The sequence below is a fragment of the Ambystoma mexicanum genome, chromosome 4p (assembly GCF_040938575.1).
Source record: "Ambystoma mexicanum isolate Mex_15411 chromosome 4p, UKY_AmexF1_1, whole genome shotgun sequence".
Lineage (NCBI taxonomy): Eukaryota > Metazoa > Chordata > Amphibia > Caudata > Ambystomatidae > Ambystoma > Ambystoma mexicanum.
The window spans coordinates 396725321-396753280 of NC_090927.1; positions in this window are offsets into that span (position 1 = coordinate 396725321).

Here is a 27960-nt window from a genome sequence, read left to right on the forward strand (position 1 = left end):
TTTGAGCTGATAACTGGATGAAGGATGGTGCTACCCCAGCATGTGCTCTATAGAATCCAAGAGCAGACCTTAATAAATGCCTCCACAACTCATGGGTATGTTGAGAATCTGAGAAAACACCTTCAACATGCGTTTGCGTATGCTCAGCGGAATCTAGAAAGATCTGCAGACAGTTTGAAGACCCACTATGACCTTAAGACAACCAAAAAGGAATATCAAGTTGGAGACAGGGTCTACTTGTACAATTTCCAAAGGAACCAATCCAAGGAGCGCAAATTTCTGGCAGGCTGGCAGGGTCCTTTTGAAATTGTGGACAGAATCTCACCAGTCGCCTACAGAATCCGCATCTCCAAGGGAAATCTGACAGAAGGCAAAGACTGGTGGGTCCACATAAACCAGCTAAAGAGTTGCCATCCCAGGCATACTTTGCGGCAAATAGAAGAGCCTACCGGAAACCCAGAGGGAAAGAATATGGACACCTAGGGAAATTATTAAATTATCATTGATTACATGCAAGGACATTGTTAAGATGGCCATTAAATACATGCATGGAATATTGTAAATTGTCATTAAATACATGCGTCTATCCCACTGCTGAAATCCCCCTGGGAACAGTAGTAGGAACATTTTCATAACTGCGTTATGTTCTGTTTTCTAGTATTGACACTAAATACAACTAAGCACAAAGGAGGACCTCCTCAGGGAACCGGGAGGAAACACCCCAGAGATCCAGAGTGTCGCTCCACAATGGAAAAGAAAGCAGGGGAAAAGATGGGAGGATCTTCCCATTCCAACCAGAACCGGCGAAGAGAGCATGTCGCGTCATTCGCTGACGGGAGAAACAACCGGATTTCTCCGCATGGACCGAAAGAAAAATCCAACTTCTCCATAACTGGAAGTCAAGCCAAAGTCGGCGGGGGCTTTGTGGGATATGTTTACCCATGTTGATGCGCCCCACTGCAACCCTTTACCAATGGGGAAAGAAAAAGGCCAAAATTGATGTAACCCCTGTGCGCGTAAAAATCTGCAAAACTGTGCATGCTTCATAAATCACAAAAGGCTGCACACCCCTGCCACACACAGTCAAAGTTGGGGTAAAAACAGAACTCACTGCAGAAGAATGCCAGTGGGTGTGGTTACATGTCACATGAAGCAAGGCCACTGAAGTGGGCTTAAAACCGAAAATGCCCTTTAAAATGCAGCTTCCCCAACCAATTGCAACCTTCAAAGTGCTGTTTTGGGTGTAAATTCAGTCATTTTTCAAGTGAACCATTGAAATTAAAAGTGTACTGAAATCCCAGATCCTCCAGGTGGCTCAGAGCAACCCGGCCTCACTGCCTGACGGCAGCTAAGACATGTATTTTATGAAAAACCAGTCCAGCAACAGTTTGTTTTCAGTAACACAGGAAAAATGCAGATAAAAGTGGCAACATATAACAATTTTCAGCTGTGCAGAGAAAACTCCAAGCAAAGGCTGAATACTTACTTCCAGGCTGCAAACAAATTCCAGCACTCAAGGACAGAAATGGTGGGGAATAGATGTGTATGTTGCAAAGGAAACTCAGATGTAAAAGACTCAGTTTAAATGTGCTTTTTCCATGAAGAAATTGCAAAATTCGCCTTTTTAAAAGCATGTTTTTGTGAAGGGCTGAATTATTTGAATTGTCAAAATCCCCTATAAACTATGTTCATTTTATATATTTTAAATGAAGGATTTTAGGTGAAAATTAAAGTAACCCAGTTTGGAGTTAACTGTTAAATTCTGATTGGACTGTGCCCAGCCTGATGACACTTCAAGTTGACACTCTGCTGCTACCAGGAAGGCTTCATTGATGCTGGAGGTTCTCACATATTTAGAACAAAGACTTCATTAGACATTCGTCTCTTGCCCAGCCAAGGACAATGGAAGGCTGAGCACTGGTCCCTTCTGGGAAGGGGCAGGAAACCTCCCTCTACACCCCACTCTGATCAAAGGGATGTGACAGCTGTTGTCTGTTGAAAGGAGAGAAAAAAACAGCTGAAAGAAATCTGTTGTTTAAAATGCATATTTGTGATTAAGTTTTGAAAACCTTTAACTTTGCCCCATGAAGGAGGACAAATCTAAATATTGGTAGTTGTAAATCTAATTTTATGCCCTTGCTTTGAAGACGTTAGTGAATCCTTTACTACATAAGGACCAAAGTTACATTAAAATCCTAATTGTAGCAAAACTATTGATGCTGCAAATATAATATTGTATACCCACGTTCTATGGGTAATCACCCAGATATGTACTGAATTAGAAATTGATAGGTCGAACTGTTATGATTAAAATTGACATAATTCCACAGAACGACAAAGACAGCTCTCACCAGATGGGAATTGGACGTAAGGATAACTCACAAAATCTATAATGTATGTGTCCATTTTTATTGGGGGGCATAATTATAGAAGTGTGCATTTGTGCAAAAGTTAAATTGTGGTTCAAATCAATGTGGGAGTTCCCAAATCTCAGCATAAAGATGACAGCTCCTTTCTGACTTACAACCAGAACAAGGCAAGTGCCTTTGACCGCTCACAGCCGTGGGGGTGTGGTTTGCAATTCTGTTCCTACCATAAACTTTATGATGTCACTTGGCATGATAAATATGGGAACTTCACCACACATAGACACACACTGCTTCCTGACAACATGCTGATTTCCGCGCAGCACTTTGTTCCTGACTTCTTCATCTTGTTCCTGACTTCTTCATCTTGCAGCTGGTTCCAGACTTCTTTGCCAAACCCAGGCATCAGCATTTACTGAAATCTTTTCAGCTAGGCCCAAATCCAACCATCCCAAACTTCAGGGAAATTAATTTTGATCCAGTCTGGCTTGCTACCATTCATGCTTGCCTACTGAACTCGCCATTCCGCTAATCTACCGTGTCCAGTGACCAGAAGGGCCAATCCAATCAAAGTCAAGTCTGAGGTGCCGCTCAATTGACCAAAACCGCCCAGCTGACCATCCTGCCAGAGGTGCCCTGTGGCCGATAGACCCGATTTGATGACCAGAACCCTGATGGTCCAATCTTAATTTACAGTGGACTGTAACTATAAACAGGAGTCATGGTAACCCATAGTATAATTGCCTTGTCCTATCCCAATCTCAACCTATCCCATCTTTAACTTCAGAACCCTAATATTGTCAGAACCATTCTTGCACTGATTTTTCCCATTTTGTTTCATTAAACCAAAACCCTTTAGTGATTTGGTTTAAATAAAGTAATTCCCATACAGAAAGGAAACCAGAGTACCATATGTGAAGAGTTACAAGCGGCCGTGCGTAACTGTGGAGATTCACAGGTGGCATTCTCTTTTTCTTAGTCATTAATATAGTTTAATAAAACCCGATCTGTCATTTTTAAAACCAAATTTCTGCTTTTATCTGTTCTAGTTTTTCAAAAACACCTCTCACTAAATCTCCCATAACTACTTCAATTTTATAGATAGAAACCTAATTTTAACACTCAGTTAAACCTAAGACCTGTAGCTACATTCACAACCAAGCACCCATTTTTAATAAAAATCACCTAGTGAACTTTTGCTGCAAATTCACATTTTGCAAAGGTTTTACACGTGTCTTTTCTCATCCGAAGTGTTTCTTAACTTCCATTCCGATCTAATGTGTGCACTGTTGCTCATCTTGTAGCTCATGTTTGTTAGGACCTGTTTAGTGTTGCTCTCATAAGAATTTCTATCAATTTAAGCATTTTGCACACTTTTCATTGTTTCACAAAGCCATTTTCAACTGTCATTTTAAAAAGTGTCAATTTCTAAAAATGCTTTTTCTCTCTTGTTTGGCGAGGGAAGACTATATTCAAACACTGTACTCTGTTTTTTAATCCTGAATACCTGCTGCTTACTTACATCTGTGTAGAATTGCTCATTTGTGCATTAAGAGCTTTACAGGGGGAAACCGTAACCTAAACGCTGTCTTTTCACAAGCCAAAACTGTTCTTTTTCCTATGTTTTCTATTCTGCATTATTATAAGTGAATTCAATTGCTTCACTTAATTTCTGAATTGTTTTGTCACAAGGTTCACAGTCAAAGTTTCGAAAACAAAAGGCTCGAATGCCTTTTTCTCGACAAAGGATGGAAAAAAAGGTTCACATTTTTATTTTTATTTTTTTTTTGCATGGGGGGGATCCCCCAGCCCTCCTTTTTCTTTTTATAAAAAACTTTTTTTACATTCTAAATTAAACAAATATATTAATAAATAAATAAAATACAAATTCAAACCTTTTTTTGGATCCTTTTACTTTTGAACAAAAGGTCATTCGACCCTTTGTTTTCAAACATTTGACCGGACACCTTTTGTCACCCCCATATATGCCTTTTGCTGCCCCATATATATATATATTAAAATTTGTGTTTGATTTGAATTTTAAATAAATAAATATTTACCTCTACAAACCAGCCTGATTCCTGGTCCACTGTGACCTGGGGGGTATTTTGAGATGGGTGTGATATGAGTGGTATATCACTCAGAATATTGAACCTATAGACATAATAAATAAGTATTTTATTTGTGCATTACATGCTAGGCGAGACCCGGGTGTGTGCCTGATTCAAATTCTTAACAGTCTTGTGCAGAAGGGATGTGACCAAGCAGTTTGGCCTGGCCTGCCCCTTTTGGGGTGGGACCAAGCTTGATTTGCATATGGTCTTCCCTCTTTTGTAATGGCTTGTTAGGTGAAGAACAATGGTCTGGAGGGTCGCCCAGAGCAATTCCAGCAGTTACAATTAATTCTAAACCTTATAGCCTTCATCTCTTTTGTTTAGCTATAGTCACCTCGAGTAGAACAGGTATGCCCAGACATGTGTCCCGGGCCTGCTGGGCATAGAGACCCAAGCTACTCCTCCCTGATGAGGTCCAACAAGGCCGAAACATGTTTGGGGATGCTTGTGGTCTCATGCAGAAAGGCTGTGAACAAGCTGTTTCGGCTAGCATGCCCCTATTGGGGTGGGACCAAGCCTGAATTGCCTATGGGCTTTCATCTTTTGTAATGGCTTGGCAGGCAAAGATCAATCGTCTGGAGAGTTGCCCAGAGTAATCCCAGAGGTTAAGATTAATTCTAAACCTTGCAGGCATCATCTCTTTTGTTTCGCTATATTCACCTCGATTGGGACGGGTATCCCCCGATGTGGGTTCTGCTCCTCCTGGGCCTAGAGACCCAAGGTATTTCTCACTGATGAGGCCCTAACTAGGCCGAAATATGTTTGCGGATGCTTGTGGTCTCGTGCAGAATGGATGTGACCAAGCTGTTCCAGCTGGTTTGCCGCTATTGGGGTGGGACCAAGCCTGATTTGCCTATGGGCTTTTGTCTTTTGCAAGGGCTTGGCAGGCAACCAACAATGGTCTGGATGGTTGCCCAGAGTAATGCGAGAGATTAAGATTAATTCTAAACCTTCCAGGATTCATCTCTTTTGTTTCGTTATAGTCACCTCGAGTGAGACGGGTGTACCCCGATGTGGGTTCCGTGCCTGCTGGGCCTAGACACCCAAAGTACTTCTCGCTGATGAGACCCAACTAGACCGAAATATGTTTGCGGATGCTTGTGGTCTCGTGCAGTAGGGATGTAACCAAGCAGTTTGGGCTGGCCTGCTGCCTTTGGGGTGGGACCAAGCCTGATTTGCATAGGGTCTTTCCCCTTCTGTGATGGTTTGACAGGCGAAGAACAATGTCTGGAGGGTTCCCCTGAGCAATGCCAGAGGTTAAAATTAATTCTAAACCTTCCACCCATGAACTGTATTGTTTCCCTATAGTCACCCCCAGTGGGACGGGTATGCCCAAATGTGGGTCCTGTCTCTGCTAGGCCTAGAAACCCAAGCTACACCTCGCTGATGAGATCAAACAAGGCCGAAACCTGTATAGGGATGCTTGTGGTCTCGCGCAGAAGGGATGTGACCAAGCAGTTTGGTCTGGCCTGCCCTTTTTGAGGTGGGACCAAGCCTGATTTGCATATGGTCTTTCCAGTTTTGTGATGGCTTGGCAGGCGAAGAACAAAGGTCTGGAGAGTTCCCCTGAGCAATGCCAGAGGCTAAGATTAAATCTAAACCTTTGAGCCATCACCTCTTTTGTTTCGCTATGGTCAGCCGGAATGGGATGGGTATGCCCAGACTTGGGTTCCGTGCCTGCTGGGCTTAGTAACCCAATCTGCTCCTCGCTGATGAGGCCTAATAAGGTCGAACCATTTTTGAGGACGCTTGTGCTCTCGTGCAGAAGGGATGTGATCAAGCAGTTCGGCCAGCGTGCCCCTTTTGGTGTGGGACCAAGCCTGATTTGCATATGGTCTTTCCTCTTTTAGAAGGGCTTGGCAGGCGAAGAACAATACACAGGGTTGCACAGAGCAATGCCACAGGTCACAATTATTTCTAAACCTTCTAGCCATCACGTCTTGGGTTTCGCTATAGTCATCTCGAGTGTCAGAGGTAGGGCCAGATGTGTGTCGTGTATCAGATGGGCCTAGCGACAGACGCTACTCCTCACTGATGAAGCCCAACAAGGCTGAAACATGTTTGGGGATGCTTGGGGTCTTGTGCAGAAGGGATGTGAGCAAGCAGTTTGTCTGGCCTGCCACCTTTGTACTGGGACCAAGACTAATTTGCATGTGGTCTTTCCTCGTTTGTAATGGCTTGTCAGGCGAAGAACTATGGTCTGGAGGCTTTCCCAGTGCAATGCCAGAGGTTAAGATTAATTCTAAACCTTCCAGCCATCACCTCTTTTGTTTTGCTATAGTCAGCCCGAGTGGGACAGGTATGCCCTGATGTGGGTTCCGTGCCTGCTGGGCCTAGAGACCCAAAGTACTTTTCCCTGATGAGGCCAAACTAGGCAGAAACATGTTTGGGGATGTTGGTGGTCTCCTGCAGAAGGGATGTGACCAAGCAGTTTGGGCTGGCCTATCCCTTTTGGGGTAGGACCAAGCCTGATTTGCATATGGTCTATCCTCTTCTGTGATGGCTTGGCAGGCGAAGTACTATGGTCTGGGGGGTTGCCCAGAGCAATGCCAGAGATTAAGATTAAAATTAAACTTTACAGCCATCACCTCTTTTGTTTCGCTCTGGTCGCCCTGAGTGGGACGGGTATGCCCAGACGTGGGCCCTGTGCGTGTTGGGCCTAGAGATCCAAGGTACTCCTCACTGATGAGGCCCAACAGGGCCAGAAACATTTTTGGGGATGCTTGTGGTCTCGTGCCGACAGGATGTGACAAAGCAGTTTGTGCTGTCCTTCCTCTTTTAGGGTTGTTCCAAGTCCGATTTTCAATATGGTCTTTCCTCTTTTTTAATGGCTTGGCAGGTGAAGAATAGTGGTCTAGAGGGTTGCCCACAGCAATGCCAGAGATTAAGATTAAATGTAAACCTTCCAGCCATTACCTCTTTTGTTTCACTATAGTCACCCAGAGTGAGACGGCTATGCCCAGATGTCGGTTACGTGCCTGCTGGGCCTAGAGACCCGAGCTATTCCTCGCTGATGAGGCCCAAATAGGTCCAAAAACATGTTTGCAGATGTTTGTGTTCTCCTGCAGAAGGGATGTAAACAAGCAGTGTGGGCTTGCCTGCCCATTTTGGGATGGGATCAAGCCTGATTTGCATATGGTCTTTCCTCTTCTGTAATTGCTTGATATATGAATAACAATGGTCTGGAGGTATCCCCAGAGCAATGCCAGAGGTTAAGATTAATTTTAAACCTTCCAGCCATCATCTTTTTTGTTTTGCTATAGTCACCCTGAGTGGGACGGGTATGTCCAAACGTGGGTCCCGTGCCTGCTGGGACTAGAGACCCAAGGTATTTCTCGCTGATGAGGCGCAACTAGGGTGAAATATGTTTGCGGATGATTGTGGTCTCGTGCAGAATGGATGTTACCAAGCAGTTTGGGCTGGCCTGCCCCTTTTGGGGTGGGACCAATCCTGATTTGCATATGGTCTTTCCTCTTCTGTAAAGACTGGGCAGGCGAGGAACAATGGACTAGAGGGTTCCCCAGAGCAATGCCAGAGTTTAATATTAATTCTAAACCTTCCAACCATCACCTCTTTTGTTTCTCTATAGTCAGCCCGAGTGGGACGGGTATGCCTAGACTTGGGTTCCATGCCTGCTGGGCCTAGAAACACAGGCTATTTCTCGCTGAAGAAGATTAATAAGGCTGATGCTCGTGGTCTCGTGCAGAAGGGATGTGATCAAGCAGTTCGGATGGTGTGCCCCTTTTGGGGTGGGACAAAACCTCATTTGCATATGGCCTTTCCTCTTTTATAAGGGCTTGGCAGGCGAAGAACGATGGTCTGGAAGGTGGCCCAGAGCGATGCCAGAGGTTACATTTAATTCTAAAAATTCCAGCCATCACCTCTTTTGTTTCGCCCTAGACACCTCAAGTGTGACAGGTATGCCCAGACATGTGTCCTGTGTCTGCTGGGCCTACAGACTCAAGCTACTCCTCACTCATGAGGCCCAAGAATGCTGAAACATATTTGGGGATGCTTGGGGTCTTGTGCAGAAGAGATGTGACCAAGCAGTTTGGGCTGGCCTGCCCCTTTTGGGGTGGGACCTAGCCTGATTTGCATATGGTCTTCCCTCTTTTGTAATGGCTTGTTTGGTGAAGAACAATGGTCTGGAGGGTTGCCCAGAGCAATGCCAGCGGTTACAATTAATTCTAAACCTTATAGCCATCATCTCTTTTGTTTAGCTATAGTCACCTCGAGTGGCACAGGTATGCCCAGACGTGTGCACCGTCCCTGCTGGGCCTAGAGACCCGAGCTACTCCTCACTGATGAGGCCCAACAAGGCCGAAACATGTTTGGGGATGCTTTTGGTCTCAAGCAGAAAGGATGTGACCAAGCTGTTTCGGCTGGCGTGCCCCTATTGGGGTGGGACCAAGCCTGATTTGCCTATGGGCTTTCGTCTTTTGTAATGGCTTGGCAGGCAAAGAACAATGGTCCGGAGGGTTGCCCAGAGTAATGCCAGAGGTAAAAATGTATTCTAAACCTTCCATCCCTCACCTCTTTTGTTCTGCTATAGTCACATCGAGAGGGACAGGTATGCCCAGATGTCTGTCCCGTGCTTGCTGGGCCTAGAGGCCCAGGCCACTCCTCACTGATGAGTCCCAACAAGGCCGAAACATGTTTGGGGATGCTTGTGGTCTCGTGTAGAAGGGATGTGACCAAGCAGTTTGGGATGGCCTGCTCCTTTTGGAGTGGGACCAAGCCGGATTTGCATATGGTCTTTTCTCTTTTGTAATGGTTTGGCAGGCGAAGAACGGTAGTGTGGAGGCTTGCCCACAGCAATGCCACAGATTAAGATTAAATGTAGACCTTCCAGCCATCACTTCTTTTGTTTCGCTATAGTCACCTCGGGTGGGGTAGGTATGCCCAGACTTGGGTCACATGCCTGCTGGGCCTAGAGAGCTAAGCTACTCCTTTCTGATGAGGCCCGACAAGGCTGAAACATGTTTGGGGATACTTGTGGTCCCATGCAGAAGGGATGGGACCAAGTAGTTTGGGCTGGCATGCCCCTTTTGGGGTGGGACCAAACCAGATTTGCATATGGTCTTTCCTCTTTGAATTAACTTTAGTTAAATGTGTTAAGGTTCTACACAGTTTTGCACTCCCACTCACAGCTAAAAGCAAAGGATTAAGGCACATAGTTCCCAACACAATGGATAGCTTTTGGGGTTATATCTACTTACACAGCAGGTCTCTATTCTCAGCTTGGGAGGTCTGCCAGATCTCAGACCCTCATTTGGGAACAGGTAGGCAGCTCACATCTCAGGCCTCTGTCCACAGCAAGGTTTTCAACAGCCACAGGCCTCTATCAGATAGAGGTCTCAGCTTTCCAAACAGAATTCCAATGCAAAAGTCCCAGGGTCTCCTATCTGTCTTGGTTAGGCTTTATCTCCCTTCTCTGCTTGTTCTTTCTCTCCTTATGTTGGTTTCTCCTTGTCTCTCTTGCTAGTTGTTCCTCCCATTCCGATTGGAAATCTTGGCCACTTCTCATCTTACCCTTTCTTCTTTTTCTGCCACCTCTTACTCTCCACCACCCACCCCTTCGGCTGACTCCCACCCTGACACAGCCCTCTCTAACTTTAATCTCTCTATCTCCAACACTCTTGATATTCTTGCACCTGTCATGACTGTCCGACTGAAGCCTTCCAAAAAGTGCAACTCTTGGTACGACTCTGACCTGGTTGCCCTTAAACACACGTGTAGTGCAGCTGAGCTGAACGGAATGCGTTGGGGCGATCCATCTGACAAACTGGCCTGCCACCTCCTTCAAAGGCATCTGCACCAAGAAAAGAGTCTTTATTCAAGACTGCATCTCTGCGGCATCACACAACATGGCCAAACTTTTCGAAGTCTGCAAGGGACGGGCCAATCCTGCAGCAGCCTCTTCTCATATCACACCCACCCAGGATCTTTGCTCGGCCCTGGCTGCACATTTCACCACAGAAACCAAAGACATCCTTTCCACCCTCTCTTCCACACCAGAGCATTCACTAACACCGGAACCACCCTTGGCCACTCCTCTTTTTACCCTCTCTTCTTATTTGCCCGTCACACCAGATGAGGTCGCCCGACAAGTCCGATCTATGAAGGCTTCATCCAAACAGTTGGACCCCTGCCCCTCCAAAACCATTAAAGACAATGGCCCTCATTACAACACCATGGTTGCTGCCGGTATTGTAACGAGTCCGCCATGGTGCAATGGGGAATTACCACCCCATTCCAAGGTTGGCAGGCGGTAATTCCCCATGCACCATTGGCCCTTCCCCATTCCCATTTTTGCCCCATAGGGCTCAATGGGAATGGGGAAGGCGGTAATATTGCGGTACCGTAATTACCTTCAAGGTCCCTTTGCGGGTCCCTACTTTAACGGCTGGTCCAGACCAGCCGTTAAGGTCGTGAGCCACAAAGGGACCTCGTAATTAGGCGTTAAGGGGTTAACGGCGAAGCAGCCTCTTACGGCGCCATTAACCCCTTAGCGCCAGGGTCGTAATGAGGCCCAATATCAACCACCTCGCCCCAGCCTTGGATGATCTCTGCATTCTCTCCTTTTCCACTGGAGCTTTCCCATCGGCCCTGAAGCACTCCCTTGAGCACCCTCTGCTCAAAAAACCCTCTGCTGACCCCACAACTCTGGCAAACTACCACCCTATCTCCTTCACTCCTTTCTTGGCAAACTCCTGGAGAAACTGGCTATCTCTCAGCTGACCCTCCACACTGAATCTATTGGTTGCTTCCATGACCATCAATCTGGCTTTAGAGCATCCAGTGGCACATAAACTGCTCTTCTGAACACCTGTGAAGATCTGCTCTCAAATCTTGACACTAACATCCCTTCTATCCTCATTAGCCTTGACCTCTCCTCTGCCTTCGACACAGTCAACCACGACATCCTGATCGCACATCTCTGTGACACCCTGGGAATCACAGGTCAGGCTCCGGTGTGGTTAACCTCCTTCCTCTCTGACCGACCATCCCAGGTGGAACTCAGACCCTTTAACTTGACTATCACTCTCTCAACCTGTGCCGTTCTCCAGGGATCTAATCTATCCCCCTGGTTTTTCAACATCTATCTTTGACTGCACACTCTCCTTCTCCTCTCAAATGTCAGACATCTCTAAAAAATCAAACTATCTGCTTCTCCTCCTCAGGGGTACTCTACCTTTTCTCACTTTCCCCCACAGGCTCACTGTCTCCAGAGCCCTGGTTCCCTCCAGGACTATTGCAACAGCCTCTTCTCTTCTCTGCAACTCATCCAGAACAGAACCGCAAGACTTATCCTTGGCCTCAAGACCAGGGACTGCATCTCTCTGGCGCTGAAATCCCTCCACCGGCTCTCCCTAGCTCTCCGTGGCTGCAAGGATCGAATTCAAGGCCCTTTGCATTGTTGCCATGGCTTTCTGGGGCCTGGGACCTACCTACCTACCTACCTGCAATGCTGCCCACCTAAATACTGTCCCTCACAAGCCCTCCGCTCATCTACCTCCAACCTTCTGCGAGTGAGCCGGTTCTCCAAGCAGAGATGTGGATGGGGAACCTTATCCTCAGCAGGTGTCTGCCTCTGGAATAGCCTCCTTGCCGCCCACCATCTTGAGCAGGATCTCCCTAAATTCTGGAAACTCCTCAAGACTTTCCTCATCTCCTATGCCTTCTCTTTCCCTCTACCGTGCTAGCCCATTTCTCTGTTTTCCCTCTCTTTCCTCTTCTATACAGCACACTGCCTGGCCATCAGGTGTACCTCAGAGTCTCACTTGTCCCAGGCTCCCCTGCCAGTCCACTTTTGCACTTGCCTTCAGGGCCCTACACCCCAGCACTTGAGAAATGTTCCCGAGAGAGTGGCTCTCTCTGCACTTATCCCAGTCTCAACTGACCGGGTTCACTTGATTCTCCCCCTGTTACCCTCTGTGCACTTGCTTGATCCATACTCACCACACCTGAAGATCATATATCTGTTCTCATTGTCTTCACCCCTTAATTTCCCTGGTAAAACTGCAGAATCGCTGCCAGGCCTATTTGCTATCTCCCAAACTGTTAAATGTATTTTTCACTCACTTACTCGGTCTGTGCAGACTATTATTGCCTTAGAATTTCAAGGGCTCTGAGTGACTTTTGTTTTTTCCCCTTGTTCCCACCCTGTAAAGACCGGAGGGGGGTCTGCACTTCTGCTCTCTATATGGTAGAGTGGAGGTATAGAGACCCCTGCAAAGATTCTCTATTACGGTAGCAATGGACGAGCAATCAAGGCCTAGCTTCTCGGGAGGTGATGCAATCTGGTTCTTAAGTACAGTGTAGTCCCCAAGCACCCACAAAGGAATGTCCACACACTGTATCGGTTACAACACAGTCTTTATATAATTAATATTCAAGGTCATATACACGATCACGATAACTCACTTTGTACTCCGAAAATCAACAATGGTAAATATGTACAATTCTAAAGTGGTACCACTAAAGTTATTAGATCTCCTTAAAGTGCATACAGTTAAAATGACACACAGATCAAAATAAAGAGGAAACCAGCAGTAGAAAGAGGAAGGAAAGCAAGATGGTTGAGCAATAGGCAGAATACTGGTAACTACCGTTAAACACAGCTCTGTGTGGAGATCCCCCCACCTGGGCAACCTGCAGGAGAAAGATACAAGCCCAATCCATATATTGTTCCCACTAGACTTTCCACTAGTTCTGTAACCCCAAAGTACCTGGCGTTGTAGCGTTCCTCGTCGGGGAAATTGACAACCCTTCTTGAGTGTCCTCCCTTTCAGGCAGGGGTCACGGGTCGCTGAACGTCCGATGGAGAACAGGTCGAGCTACGACCGTGAAGTGGCCGCTTTGTTCCTAGCGGTGCTCGTTGACGGGGAAGCATAAACGTCCTGCCAGGAAGAGGTGTGCGGGGCACCTCGGTGTCGATAGTTCTGGACCACAAAGAGTTGAAGAACTGTGGCCCAGCAAGGACATGAAGTCATCGGCGTCTCTGTGGTCTTTGGGTGGCGGGAAACCCACCGGTGGATGCTCTTTGGTGCGTCGACGGTCAGGCCTTCTCCAGCAGGATACAGCGGTGACGATGCGGACGGGAGCGTCCTTGGATCAATGAAGTTCTTAGGCAACAGGAGCACAGCGGCTCCAGTCGGCGACGGCGGTCGGCAACAGTGGCGGACAACAGTCCGGGCGCTTCTCCTTGGAGTTCCGCAGTAGTCCCCGTATCGGGTCGGCAGCCTGTCGAAGGTCTGTCTACCAGGGAGCTTAGGCAAAGATCAGCTGTGCACGATGGTCCCTCGTAGCTCGGTAAGAGGGTGCCTTACCAGGTCCTCTCTGGGTCAGTTCTTGAAGCACAGCAGCTTTCAGATTGCGAAGGAGAGCAACAGAAATTCTTCTCGTCCAGCAGGGCTTCAGGATCAATCTTCAGTTACTCCAGTTACTCGTCGTAGTGGACTTCAGCTTCTGAACACAATTTCTAGCAGTGAGAGGTCCCCAGATATACTGTTGATCTCCCATTCATTCCGCTGGGTCACACTCAAGCATCCAATCACGACTACGGGAATTCATGCAGGCAGGCAGCCAATCAGGCACACGAGGTATTCAGGCCATTCACTTCTCTCCAGACACTCACAACAAGGTATGTGTATTGGGACAAGTACCGAGCCATTCAACACTCCAAGCTGTATTCATACCGGTTTCGGGCAGGGCTGTCTCAACAATTGTGTCAAACACCAGATACTAGACAGCCACAACATAGAATGTATATTCGTCACTCACTCCATTCACCCAGGTCCCACCCACAGGCGTACCCACAACATACAGTCGTTGAGAAGGCTCCATCCAGTCTGGTCAGCACTTCCCCACACTACCATATACAGAACTTCCACCCAACAGCCAGTCAGGGGGAAGGGACAGAGGCAGGGCTTCCCGGGACTTTGGGAAGATCAAGGTAACAGGTGATAGAAGGCAAGAGGCCATGGGGGCCATTTTGTCTCCATCAGGAATCTACTTATTCCAATAATGGGGCCTGGGCATCCCAAAATGGAGGACACTCAGGGCACCAGTCATTTCAGCATGGAGCTGTCATAGCCCGTACCCTGTTCTGTGGGTCACATACAGGTGCCCAAAAACATACACTAGGGGAACAGGGTTGTGCCCCTACCATGGGTGCCATAAGGGTATCCCACGGGTCTGTTCACCAAACCAAAAGAGAGAGAGCTGCAACGCCAGGAGTCCCACATGAACACCTGCGTGGAAAACATGACAGAAAACACCATAAAAAGCAGTACAGCGCAAGGACACAGAGGCCCTGTCCCTCTGATGCATTTCCAGCATCACAGTCGCCCCCTCAGACTGATGTGGAGGGTGCCTAATCTCCCCGGGATAGACACCCTCATCCAGACGGTCAACATACCTTCTGGAAAGGCCATCTGCATTATCGTAACTCTTCCCTGGTCTGTGCTCAATGGTAAAGTCTAGTCCTTGCAGACTAATGGGCCACCTGAGCAGTTTCGGGTTTTCACCCTTCATCTGCATAAGCCACTTCAGGGGCTTATGATCGGTTTGGACCTTGAAGGTAGACCCGGTAAGGTAGGGTCTAAAACGCCTAACGCTCCAAACAAAACTAAAACATTCCTTTTCAACAGTAGCCCACTTAAGTTCCCGACCCTTAAGTTGTCTACTGATGAATATGATCGGATGTTCTCTTCCTTTGTCATCTAACTGGGACAAGACAGCTCCAATTCCTGTGTCGCAGGCATCAGTTTGAACGATAAAGGGCTTGCTGTAATCAGGCGCGCACAACACAGGTGCCCTACACAGACTTCCTTTCAAGCCATCAAAGGCCCTCTGACAGTCTTCAGTCCAATTAGCCTTCCTAGGTTGTTTGGGCGAAGTCAACGCTGTCAGGGGTGCAGCTATGGTTCCATAGTTTGCCATGAAATTGTGATAATTCCCAGTGAGGCCCAAAAAGGCTCTCACCTGGGTTTGAGTAGTGGGAGTCTCCCAGTCATGTACATCCTGTACTTTACTGGGGAGAGGTTGGATTTGACCCCCTCCTACCTCATGACCAAGATAGGTGACTTGCCCCTGAGCTATCTGGCACTTGGTGGCCTTGATAGTGAGGTAAGCCCTTTTTAACGCTTGCAACACTTTATCCAGATGAGTCAAATGCTCTTCCCAGGTGAACTGTAGACGGCAATGTTGTCTAAGTAAGCCACACAAAAGGCTTCCAGCCCACTGAGCGCATGGTTGACTATCTCTGGAAAGTGGCAGGGGCGTTCTTCAGCCGGAAAGGCATGACTCTAAACTGGTAGAGTCCCTCTGGTGTTGAGAACTACGTAATTTCCTTGGCATGGTCAGTCAGAGCAATTTGCCTATAGCCTGAGGTAAGGTCAAAGGTGCTCACGGCTTTGGTAGCACCTATGGTGTCCACGAGCTCATCAGCCCGGGGCAAAGGGTGCGCGTCAGTTTTGGTATTGACTCCTCGGTAGTCCACACAGAACCTCCAATCCTTGGTACGTGCCTGGGAACTTGCCTTGTGGACAAGGACCACGGGACTGGAGCAGGTTCTGGTTGAGGGTTCAATAACACCCAGATCCAACATCTTGGCGACCTCAGCCTGGATGTGGTTCTTGACGGTATCTGACATACGGTAGCACCTGCTTTTGACAGGCACACTGTCACCAGGGTTAATCTCGTGCCTACACCACGGTGTAAGGCCTGGTGTCAGTGAAAACAGAGAAGCCTACTGCCGGAGCAAAGCCCGGCAGGCCTTCTGCTGCTCTGTCATCAGATCGGGAGAGAGATGCACTCCCTCCACTGAGCCATCCTGAGGGTTGTTATGCAGCAAATCAGGAAGGGGCTTACTCTCATCCTCTTCTTGCCCTGAAGCTAGCAAGAGACATGAGACTTTGGTCCGCCTGTGGAAAGGCTTGAGCCAGTTAACATGGAATATCTGAGGGGCTACCCAAGAGGCTCCCATGTCAACCAGATAATTGACCTCGCCCATCTTGGAGATTATCCTGAAGGGTCCACTCCATTTATCGGCCAAAGCCCGAAGCCTGGTAGCATCCATCACAAGGACCTCCTGTCCCGGAGTCCAATCCACTTGCGATGCTTTAAGATCATGCCAGTACTTATTCAATTCCTGGCTGGCCTTAAGATTCGCTGTTGCCTGACCCATCATCTGTGTCATCCTCCGTCTGAAGCCTAACACATAGTCCCCCACTTGCTTGGCGGGACCTGGAGGGGTGGCCTCCCAACCTTCTCGGATCAAGGCGAGGGGCCCCCTCACGGGATGACCAAAGAGTAACTCAAAGGGGCTGAAACCAACACCCTCTTGAGGTACCTCTCTGTAGGCAAACAGCAGGCATGGCAGGAGAAGATCCCACTTCTTCCTGAGGGGCTCTTCTAAAGCGCCTAACATGCCCTTGAGGGTTTTGTTAAATCTCTCAACCAAACCGTTGGTTTGCGGGTGGTAAGAGGTGGGGAACTTGTAAGTTACTCCGCATTCTTTCCACATGGTTTTCATGTAACTTGACATGAAGTTGGATCCTCTATCAGAGTCAACCTCCTTAGGTAATCCAACATGGGTGAAAATGCCCAGGAGAGCCCTGGCAACCACCTTGGCCATAACCGTCCGAAGGGGTATAGCCTCAGAGTACCTGGTGGCATGTTCTACCAAAACTAGGATGAACCGATGTCCACCCGACGTGGGAGGGTCAAGGGGACCGACGATGTCGATGCCAACCCTCTCAAATGGTGTGCCCACCACTGGCAATGGTTGCAGTGGGGCGATGACTCTGCCTCCAGTTTTGCCAGACAACTGACCGGTTGGGCAGGTCCTGCAGTGGGACTCCACTTCTACTCCCATTAGGGGCCAGTAGAAATGGGCCAAGAGCCTCTGCTTAGTCTTCTTGGTACCAAGATGACAGGCCAAGGGCACCTCATGCACCAACTGCAGCCGGAAGGGCCTGTAAACCTGGGGTAAAACCAACCTCTTGAAGGCACCAGGTTCAGGCTTAGTGGGCTCACTAACAAGAATCTCACCCTCCCAATAAATCCGAAATGTCCTAGGCACTTCTCCTTGTGCCTGGGACAGGGCCTGTGTCCTCAGACCCGAGAGAGAGAGAGAGAGAGAGAGAGAGAGAGAGAGAGAGAGAGAGAGAGAGAGGCACTCTCTCTGTCCTTTACAGAAATCTGCCCGTGAGGGTCCCCCTTCAGCTAACAAGCATTGAAGGTCGGGATGATCCTCCTGGTTGAGAGACTATCCTACCGGAAAATCTTTTGGCTCTTCTCCCACAGGAGTCAAGACGGGAATTATCACTGGACCCAGCCCGTCCGGAGCATGGATCCCAATGGATTCTGTCGGAACAACGGGAAGAGCAGGGGCTCCCTCCACAAAGGCGGCCTTCTTACTCCTCCGTTTCTTTGGTGCCTTGAGTTTCCCTGTCGGCAAGGATACCGGGCTCGCAGCCGGACCCTGTGTGACCTGCGATCGGGTGACTGCAGCAGCAGCCATGGGTAGTCCATCCGTGAGCATCCCCAACTCGACCAAATCGTTTCCCAAAAAAATGTTCGCAGGCACGTTGTCCTGAACCAGGACCGGAAGCTTTGCTGTTTTGTCTCCAATCGTAATGTTGACTAAGGCTACACGCGATAAATTGGGAGGCCCACCAGCTAACCTGGTGGTTCTCAGAGAAGCACCTACATAGTCCTCTGGCTTGAGCAGGGTCCTCTCCACCACTGTCATGCTTGCCTCAGTGTCTCTCAAACCAGTAGAAGGGTGGCCATTCAAGAGGACACTGCTCAAAAACCTACGAGTGTGTTGTGGGATAGTCGCCAGTACTTCTGCATACTGGTCCCAGGCCCCAAGGGACACTAAGGAAATCTCTGCGTGAGCAACAAAGGTGATCCCAGTAGAGGAGGGGAGGACGATGGCCTCCACCTCAGGTATGGAGTAGGGATAGGTCAGGCTGACAGCCTGGACTCCAAGTGCCTTACCCTTACACTTGGAGTCACCCCTTTGGTGATCCAGAGCCCCACAATCCCAACATGCGCTGGGCATGCGGGGTACAGTACTGGAACCACTGGGACCCTGCTTTGCAGCAGGCGGACCCCTTCTCTTACTCCCACCCACAACAGACATATCCCCACTAGGTTTTTGGGTCTTCAGAGTGGAAGGTTTTGGTTTACCCAACTGTGATTGCTTTTGGGACTCCTCAGCTTTCTGAGAGGCCCCCTTTTCCTTGTCCTTGCCTTCCCACTGGAGTCCTTCGGGGACCCCCGGTGGGATACCCACTTGTCAGCCAACCTAGCCAGCTTAAAGGGGTCCAAAATGTTCTGGTCAGCAACATACTGACGCAGCTCTGGTGAACAGGCTTCCGAAAAATGCTCAAAAAACAAGAGGTGAGATAATTCAACAAACGTTTTCACTTTGTAACCACCAATCCACCCCATCATATTCATGTGCGCAGCACTCACCCAGTCAATCCAAGACACATTCTCTCGTTTTTTTAAATCCCTGAACCGTTTAATGTATTGGGTAGGTGTCTTGCCAAACTTGGCAATTAAAGCAGACTTCATGCACTCATACTGACCCCTTTCTTCCACACTCAGTTTCAGAATACAGTCATATCCAATTTGAGGCACTCTGCTTAACAAACACTTAGCCCATCTCTCTTATCAACATCGTGAATTGCACAAGCCATTTCAAATGCTTCAATCCATTGGAGGATATCAGAACACTCTGCATACACACCAACCAAATCTTTCATAAATTTGATTGCTGGGGACCTGACACTCTCAACTGGTTTCACTGAAGTCTCCACTCTAGCTTTCTCTAGCTGGATTCGTTGACATTCAGTGTCCTGGTTCTTGAGTTCAAGGTCCTTATCTTTGAGTTCAAGATCCCTATCTTTTAGCTTAAGATCCCGGTTCTTGAGCTCCAGTTGCTGTGCCAACTCCTCTTTCTTAAGCTCAGCATCTAGTTCCAACTTGCGATATTCAAAGGCTAACTTCATCCTAAATAACTCAAGCTCTAAAGAATTGCTGGGGTTCGGAACACAGGCAGCAGGAATGGTGGCATTCCCAGAATCAGTTTCGGTGACAACCCCCGGGGTAGAGTCCTCATGGGTTGCATCTCCCCTTCAAGAGTTTCACAATCGATCTGGTAGTCCACCAGGGCAGCTATCAGCTCAGCCCTAGACTTATCCACAAAGTCTAATTCCTTGGCTTCACAATCACGCCTTGAAACACTTGTGTATAGGCGCGTTACAAATACCATATCATATCATATCATATCACTCTGGAGAGCCTCTACGCTCATCCGAGTCAATTTACCATTCGCAATAGATTCCATTGCTTGTAATGCAGTTATCTTGTATACAACTAAACCTCAATTTAATAAAGTGCAGATATTTTGTAAGTGGCACGGTTATGCACTGATTCTTAAAAACAGAAGCATCCCACCGCTGCCACCAGCTGTAAAGACTGGAGGGGGGGTCTGCACTTCTGCTCTCTATATGGTAGAGGGGAGTCACAGAAACCCCTGCCAAGATTCTCTATGACGGTAGCAATGGACGAGCAATCAAGGCCTAGCTTCTCGGGAGGTGATGGGAGCTGGTTCTTAATTACAGTGTAGTCCCCAAGCACCCACAAAGGAATGTCCACACACTGTATCAGTTACAACACAGTCTTTATATAATTAATATTCAAGGTCATATACACAATCATGATAACTCACTTTGTACTCTGAAAATCAACGATTGTAAATATTTATAATTCTAAAGTGGTACCACTAACGTTATTAGATCTCCTTAAAGTGCATACGGTCAGAATGACACACAGATCAAAATAAAGAGGAAACCAGCAGTAGAGAGAGGAAGGAAAGCAAGATGGTTGAGCAATAGGCAGAATACTGGTAACTACCGTAAAACACAGCTCTGTGTGGAGATCCCCCCACCTGGGCAACCTGTAGGAGAAAGATACAAGCACAGTCCATATATTGTTCCCACTAGACTTTCCACTAGTTCTACAACCCCAAAGTACCTGGCGTTGTAGCGTTCCTTGTTGGTGAAATTGACAACCCTTCTTGAGTGTCCTCCCTTTCAGGCAGGAGTCATGGGTCGTTGAAGGTCCGACGGAGAACAGATCGAGCTACGACGGTGAAGTGGCTGCGTCGTTCCTAGCGGTGCTCGTTGATGGGGAAGCGTAAACATCCTGCCAGGAAGAGGCGTGCGCGGCACCTCATTGTCGATAGTTCGGGACTGCATAGAGTTGAAGAAATGTGGCCCAGCAAGGGTGTCGAGTCGTCGGTGTCTCTGTGGTCCTTGGGTGGCGGGAAACCCACCGATGGATGCTCCTCGGCACGTCAACAGTCAGGCCTTCTCCAGCAGGATACAGCGGCGACGATGCGGACGAGAGTGTCCTTGCATCAATGAAGTTCTTAGGCAACAGAAGCATGGTGGCTCCAGTCGGCGACAACAGTCCGGGCGCTTCTCCTTGGAGTTCCGCAGCAGTCCCCGTATCTGGTCGGCAGCCTGTCGAAGGTCTGTCTACCAGGGAGCTTAGGCAAAGATCAGCTGTGCACAATGGTCCCTCGTAGCTTGGGAAGAGGGCACCTTACCAGGTCCTCTCTGGGTCAGTTCTTGAAGCACAGCAGCTTTCAGATTGCGAAGGAGAGCAACAGCAATTCTTCTCGTCCAGCAGGGCTTCAGGATCAAGCTTCAGTTACTCCAGTTACTCGTCGTAGTGGACTTCAGCTTCTGAACACGAAACCTAGCAGTGAGAGGTCCCCAGATATATTGTTGATCTCCCATTCATTCCGCTGGGTCACACTCAAGCATCCAATCAGGACTACGGGCATTCATGCGGGCAGGCAGCCAATCAGGCACAAAAGTTATTAAGGCCATTCACTTCTCTCCAGACACTCACAACATGTTATGTGTATTGGGACAAGTACCGAGCCATTCAACACTCCAAGCTGCATTCATGCCGGTTTCGAGCCGGGCTGTCTCAACCATTGTGTCAAACACAACATAGAATGTATATTCGTCACACACTCCATTCACCCAGGTCCCACCCACAGGCGTACCAACAACATACGGTCGTTGAGAAAGCTCCAGCCAGTGCGGTCGGCACTTCCCCACACTACCATATACGGACCTTCCACCCAAAAGCCAGTCAGGGGGAAGGGACAGAGGCAGGGCTTCTCGGGACTGCGGGAAGATCAAGGTAACAGGTTATGGAAGGCAAGAGGCCATGGGGGCCATTTTGCCTCCATCAGGAATCTACCGATTCCAATGACAGGGCCTTTGCATCCCAAAATGGAGGACGCTCAGGGCACCAGTCATTTCAGCATGGAGCTGCCACCAGCCCATACCCTGCTCTGTGGGTCACACACAGGTGCCCGAAAACATACACTAGGGGCACAGGGTTGTACCCCTACCCATGGGTGCCATAAGGGTATCCCACGGGTCTGTTCACCAAACCAAAAGAGAGAGAGCTGCACCGCCAGGAGTCCCACATGAACCCCTGTGTGGAAAAACATGACAGAACACATGATAAAAAGCAGTAAAGGACAAGGAGACAGTGGCTCTGCCCATCCGATGCATTTCCAGCATCACACACCCACCTTGAGCACTTTGAAACACTTCCCTGTGTATATGTGTATATAAATAAACAATACCATACCATACCATACCAAATGTATATTTTATAGTGCTGGTGACACAGACACATTATTAATATTCCCATGTTTCAGACTTGAAATCTCTCTTCCTCCCCGTCCCACCAATCCACTCACTGCCAGCTGATAGGATAGGAGTAAGGAAGTCTGGATTATGGATAATGAAGGGAGGGGTGTGCGCAGTGTGTTTCTCTTGTTTCTGGCCAGGATTTTTTCAAGCTGACAGATGAGCTGCTGTCTGTTTACGGTGCCTATCTTTCCCTCTGGAGAGGGCGGACATGCCTTCAAATAGGCATTCCAATGCAGAGTGTGCGGTGTGCGCAGTGTGTTTCTCGTGTTTCTATCCAGTATTTTTTCAAGCTGACAGAGGAGCTGCAGTCTGTTTACGGTGCCTATCTTTTCCTCTGGAGAGGGCGGACCTGCCTTCAAATAGGCATTTCAACGTGGAGCGCGCGGTGTGCGCAGTGTGTTCCTCGGGGAGCGAGGAAGGCGCAAGGAAGAAGGTGAAGCAAACTTGAAAACAGGTACTGTGTACAAATTGCTCCAATCCTCATGGTCATGGTCATGGACAGTATATTTTGACCGCTGCTATTATTTACTGATCTAGATAGCATGCCCATTTGGGAAAGGGAAGGGAATCTTGGGAGTGTGACAGTTGCAAACTGCCATAGTCCTCAAACCCATTGTAGATCTTTGTATAGACCCTGGGAGTGTGACAGGCATGCTGCCATATCCCACGGTCTACCCCAATCCTGGGTACAGGTTGTCTATTGTGCCCAGTGGATATCTGGGAAATCCCAAACCACGGTTAAATTCCGCCAATAAAGACACTAAAAATGCCGGGAAAGGAGGCAAATCGCAACAAAACTGCTATGACACGGGGGAAGAAACCCTACGGCCTACTTTCCAACAAAGGGGCAATTGACACAAGCAGTAAGACAACCTCAGAATGTGGGGGAATAAAAGAAACTAGAGACATTAGATGCGTACTTCCCAAGTAAAACGGTGGAAGGAGAGGCACTGACTGTCAATAATAAAAACAATGTATCACAACTAGAGGGAGAAAGTAGTTACCTCCCCCTAGACCTAGACAACGATTCCCTATTACAACTATGCTATGCATTACAAGAACGTGTGGGAACACAAGAGGGGAAATCAGAAGAGAAGTGCCCCCGGTGTTTCCAACAACCAGTGACAATGCATTGGACACACAGGTGGGGAACGGAGTCTCTGCACCTATACTGGAGGTACCAGTGGACATCCTTACAACAGGGGAAAAGGACTCCCCCATCATGGTATGCTCAGCATTTGAAACTGAGGCTTTCCCAAGCACCGCCATCCCTGTCCCCACACCTGCCTCAGCCTCTAAGGCACCACTCCTATCAGGCAGTCCCAACATGGCGTTCGACTCAGCAAATTCAATATGTGAACCTGTGCAATCGGAATATAGCACACATGAAACCTCACAATCTAGAAATGCCACACTTAACTTTGCCACCAAAATATTATTAAAACTGTGTGGAACGATGCATGAGGACTTAAAAGCACAGGGGAGGGTGATCCTTGCCCTTCACAAACAACTGAGACTGACTAATAAAGCACCCATGATCCCTTGTATTGACTTGAGGGATATACCGACAACTGCTGTCCTACAAAATAGACAGGACAAGGCAAATCCACCACAGTCTGTGGAGAAGGAGACTACAACACAGGAGGAGAAGGGTATCCCCGGGGAAAGTGAGGAGGAACCTGAAATTGTGGGACACCCATCCAGGAAACAGAAAAGAATAGCAAATAAACGTGCAGAGAAAACAAATAACCTTCCTCCCCAGAATTCCACCCCATGTCCCCCTGGTAAAACCATTTCTAAGAAGCAGAGTAAACGAGCAGCACGAAGGAAAAGAAGATTGGCTCAAACAATGGGTACCCTGACGAGCTGGCTCATAGATGAACAGCCAGCCCAGATAAGCCAGCAAACTGCTGACCAGTCGGTCTCTTATACCCCAACTGGCCCAGTTCCATCCCATCCGGCGACAGTACCTGTGCAGGAGCCGTTAGCCTCGTCTGGCCTAGCCCCCGAAGTATTCATCATGGGGGGGGCGGGAGAGTGGTGCCGAACAAGGTTGACATCAAAAACGTGACCATATTGCCGGTGGAGAATGGTAAACCTGGCACACAATTGAACCGACCCACACTTTTCGCCTTATTTTCTAAAGTACCATCGCTAAGAATCCTAAACTCTAGTGATGTTGACTTTGTTAAACCATCACGAATAAAAGGAGGGAAACTTACAACCATCCACTGTTGCCTCCCTTAAACTGCATCTATTGTAAGGGCTAACCGAGCATCACTGGAATATTTGGGATATGTGTTGGATGTGCCCACACCGATAGAGTCGAAAGCGGAAAATTGTCAAAAATGTAATTGTGCATGCTTAACTAGCACTGTAGCAACAAAATCAGCAAAAACTGCACAAAGGCTCAGTGATGAACAAGGATGGGAATGGCTACAAGGAATGTTTGCACAGGAAAAAAGAGGATGAATTTCGACCGTCACTAGTTGGAATACGAGGGGCTTTAGCCATTGTAAGAGTGATGGGGCCTCACTTGACTTACTTTTGACCAATGACTTATTCCTGTTGCAGGAAAGGTGGATAACTTTTGATTTGGAATTTGACGGCTATACAACCTATCAAACCATGGCTATAAGGAGAGAATGGGGAAGACCGAAAGGAGTCCTGTTAATAAGGGCTAAATCTGTATATAACCCTGAACTAATTTACCAGGATAGCCTGGGAGGTAATATTCTAGCCATCCAGATAAACCCACTGGGTGGTTGGGCAGGATACAATAAAGTTTTGATCATTAACATCTATGAACCGCCTGGGGAACTGATCAAGGAATCCCTGGGGGATAAACTGGATGCATTGCTAACCACCTGGTGTATGGGGAAAGAAGCGACTGCCATAATATTTGGCAGTGATTTGAATGCCAAATGCCTTGATCCCGAGGGATGTGGGAACTATCCCTTTGTGCAGAACCTCTGCTATATACCCCTACATCAGAGTAACAGCAAAGGGAGACTATGGCTTGACATACTTAAGGAATGGAACCTGACCATCTTAAATGGTTGTAAAAGGGGGGATATGCCGTGTAAGAAACTTGGTCACCAGGAAAAAAGTGTTCCATACTTGATTACATGGCCGTCTCTGAGTGTTTACTGAACCATGTAGTGCATCTAAATGTCATGTTGAACAACTATAGTGACCATGGTACGCTAACACTGAGTGTGGAGTGAGGTGGGAAATGGCAGAGGGGGGTATATGGTGAGAGTTAATATCTAACCATTCTGGAAACAAGATTAGGTGGACCCAGCAAAATATTGAAGAGGTGACCATATAACATTCCCCAACCATACCAACATCAAACAGTTAATGTGGGAAAAGAGCCCTGAAGATATCGAATGTTGGATAACACACCTAACCCATTCACTGTTTGAAGGTAGCCCTGCTCCGGGGCTGAGTTGGAAGAAGGGGGGTCTGTAAGGATATTTGGCATGTTACAGCACAGAGTACAGCACTACTGCACAAGTAGCATTACAGCACTACTGCACAAGTAGCATTACAGCACTACTGCACAAGTAGCATTACAGCACTACTGCACAAGTAGCATTACAGCACTACTGCACAAGTAGCATTTTTTTTTTTTAGCACCACCACAAGGGTGCGGTGCATTGCTATATGGGTTAGCAGATTAACAAGGAAAGACAGGCTATTCAGTCAAAAAACGATTTTAACATATAAGATGCAAAGCTATTTTTACAGTTAAAAGCACACGTGTTCATTTAAAAATGCACACTATTTTTCACCTGAAATGCCTATATTGCTAGAGACACATTTGAAAATTAACAGCTAACATATTAACCATTAACCTGACTAATAAAACCTTATTTTATTATAACTCACTAATAAAATGTGTTCTCTACTGCAGAATTAGGCATATTTTGAAAACCAGTTAAATGAGTGTGCAGATTTTTCCTCTCTTCTCTGCCTGATTATCCGTGTTGTTGTGCACAGTAACTGCAGGAGGAAGGAAGTCAGATTTGCAACAATTGCAAATGTATAAGCGAAGCTATTGTTTAAAAGTAGGAGGATGAGAGATGATGGATTTCATTGGAACACGTCATAAAGAGGGCTGAGAGGAAAGTTTTAGTGGGCAGTAGCAGGGAAAAAGACAGGCAGACATCTTTCTGCACTACTGGGGAGAAGACCTGGCTGTGGGGGTGTCCTGCGGCAGTCGAGACTGGGGAAAGCTGAAAGAATTACTTTCCCACTGGCAGAGGCAGTCCTATCTGAAAAAGCTGAGAATTCCAGGCAATGACTCCGGCTTGAGAAGGCAAGCGTTCCTTTTTGTTGGAGTTAAGCCAAGAGAGCCACATTCACAGAGAGAAGACTCTGAACAGATAAGGTAATTACCTAACTGGGGGAGCTGTGTGTGTGCACGAAAGTATGCAGTCAGTGTAGAAAAATGAAAGTCCCGTGCGTGTCTTAATCAAGTGCTAATGTTGCAATTTAAGTTCTGTTCTCCGCCACTATAATCGCAGTGTGTCATTGAAAATGCTTGGATTGTTCCCTTTTATTGCTGTAAAGAATGAGATCATGTCTAAATGCAAATTTTATAATACAGAAAATATTTGAAAACAGACGGGTGGTTTATTTTCTATTTACCATTACAATGCCAATGATGTGGGGAGATTTTTAAACAGTGCAATGGTCATTTTAAGACAGATGTGTATGTCAGAATCAGTATGAATAATTGTGAGTGACTGTAGTATAACTTGTTGGAGGTACATGAGCCAACGGGAAGAGAGACTCTCTGAACATAGCTCCCTACCGTATATAAGGTAGTGGAAATTACCACAAGACTACCACATATAGCTCTCTGTCGTAAATAAGTCAGTGAGTTTGCCCATGGTGGCGCACCAACACTATCACTGGAAATTGTGGTTTCCCTAGAATGCAGGTCTGAGGTCTCTCTAGTGATCACACGAAAAATCTAAGCGAAGATAAGGGATTCTGGACATTGGGGCCACAAATAAAACAAGGGAATTATGCTCACCAAAATACCACCAACCACGTATACCAAATATGCAGGTCTGGGTGCTGAAATAATGCATGTCCATTGTATTATTGTTGCACATGGCCAAATCTGAATACAAAGAGTGATTATTGCTAAGTTATTTCTCGGCGGTAATAAAATACCGTCAGGCCCCAAATCTCCACAAAATACCCTACATATTTATGGTGCGTTGCAGGCCGGGAAAGTGATCATAGAGTACCTACTGGGCGTGGCAAGCGTGTCTCACACTGCCATTTGCACATTAAAGGGAACCCATTTTATAATAGCAGTGTGCCACTAAAAACGAATTTCAGAATGTCACAAAGGGAAACCACATTCTCAGATCTAGTGCAATATTTAGAGGCAAAGTTATTTGCACATGGGAATTGGTCTTCGAACAGTACCTTAGAATGGAGTAACCGCATTCAGGGTGAGGTGCAGAAAGAAAAACTAGACAATATTTTTGCAGAAGGCAGCATAATTCAGGTCTGCCTTACAAGATTATTGAATGCAGCCGATAAAAGTGCAGAGAAAGACTGTTTAATACGGCTATGCGGCAAAATATGGTTTATTTTAAACAAGTCACTGCGAATGCAAGAGAATGATACTCAGCTAATTAACAGGTTAAAGACTGAATTAGATGGGGCAAGTAAAAATCAGGAAAT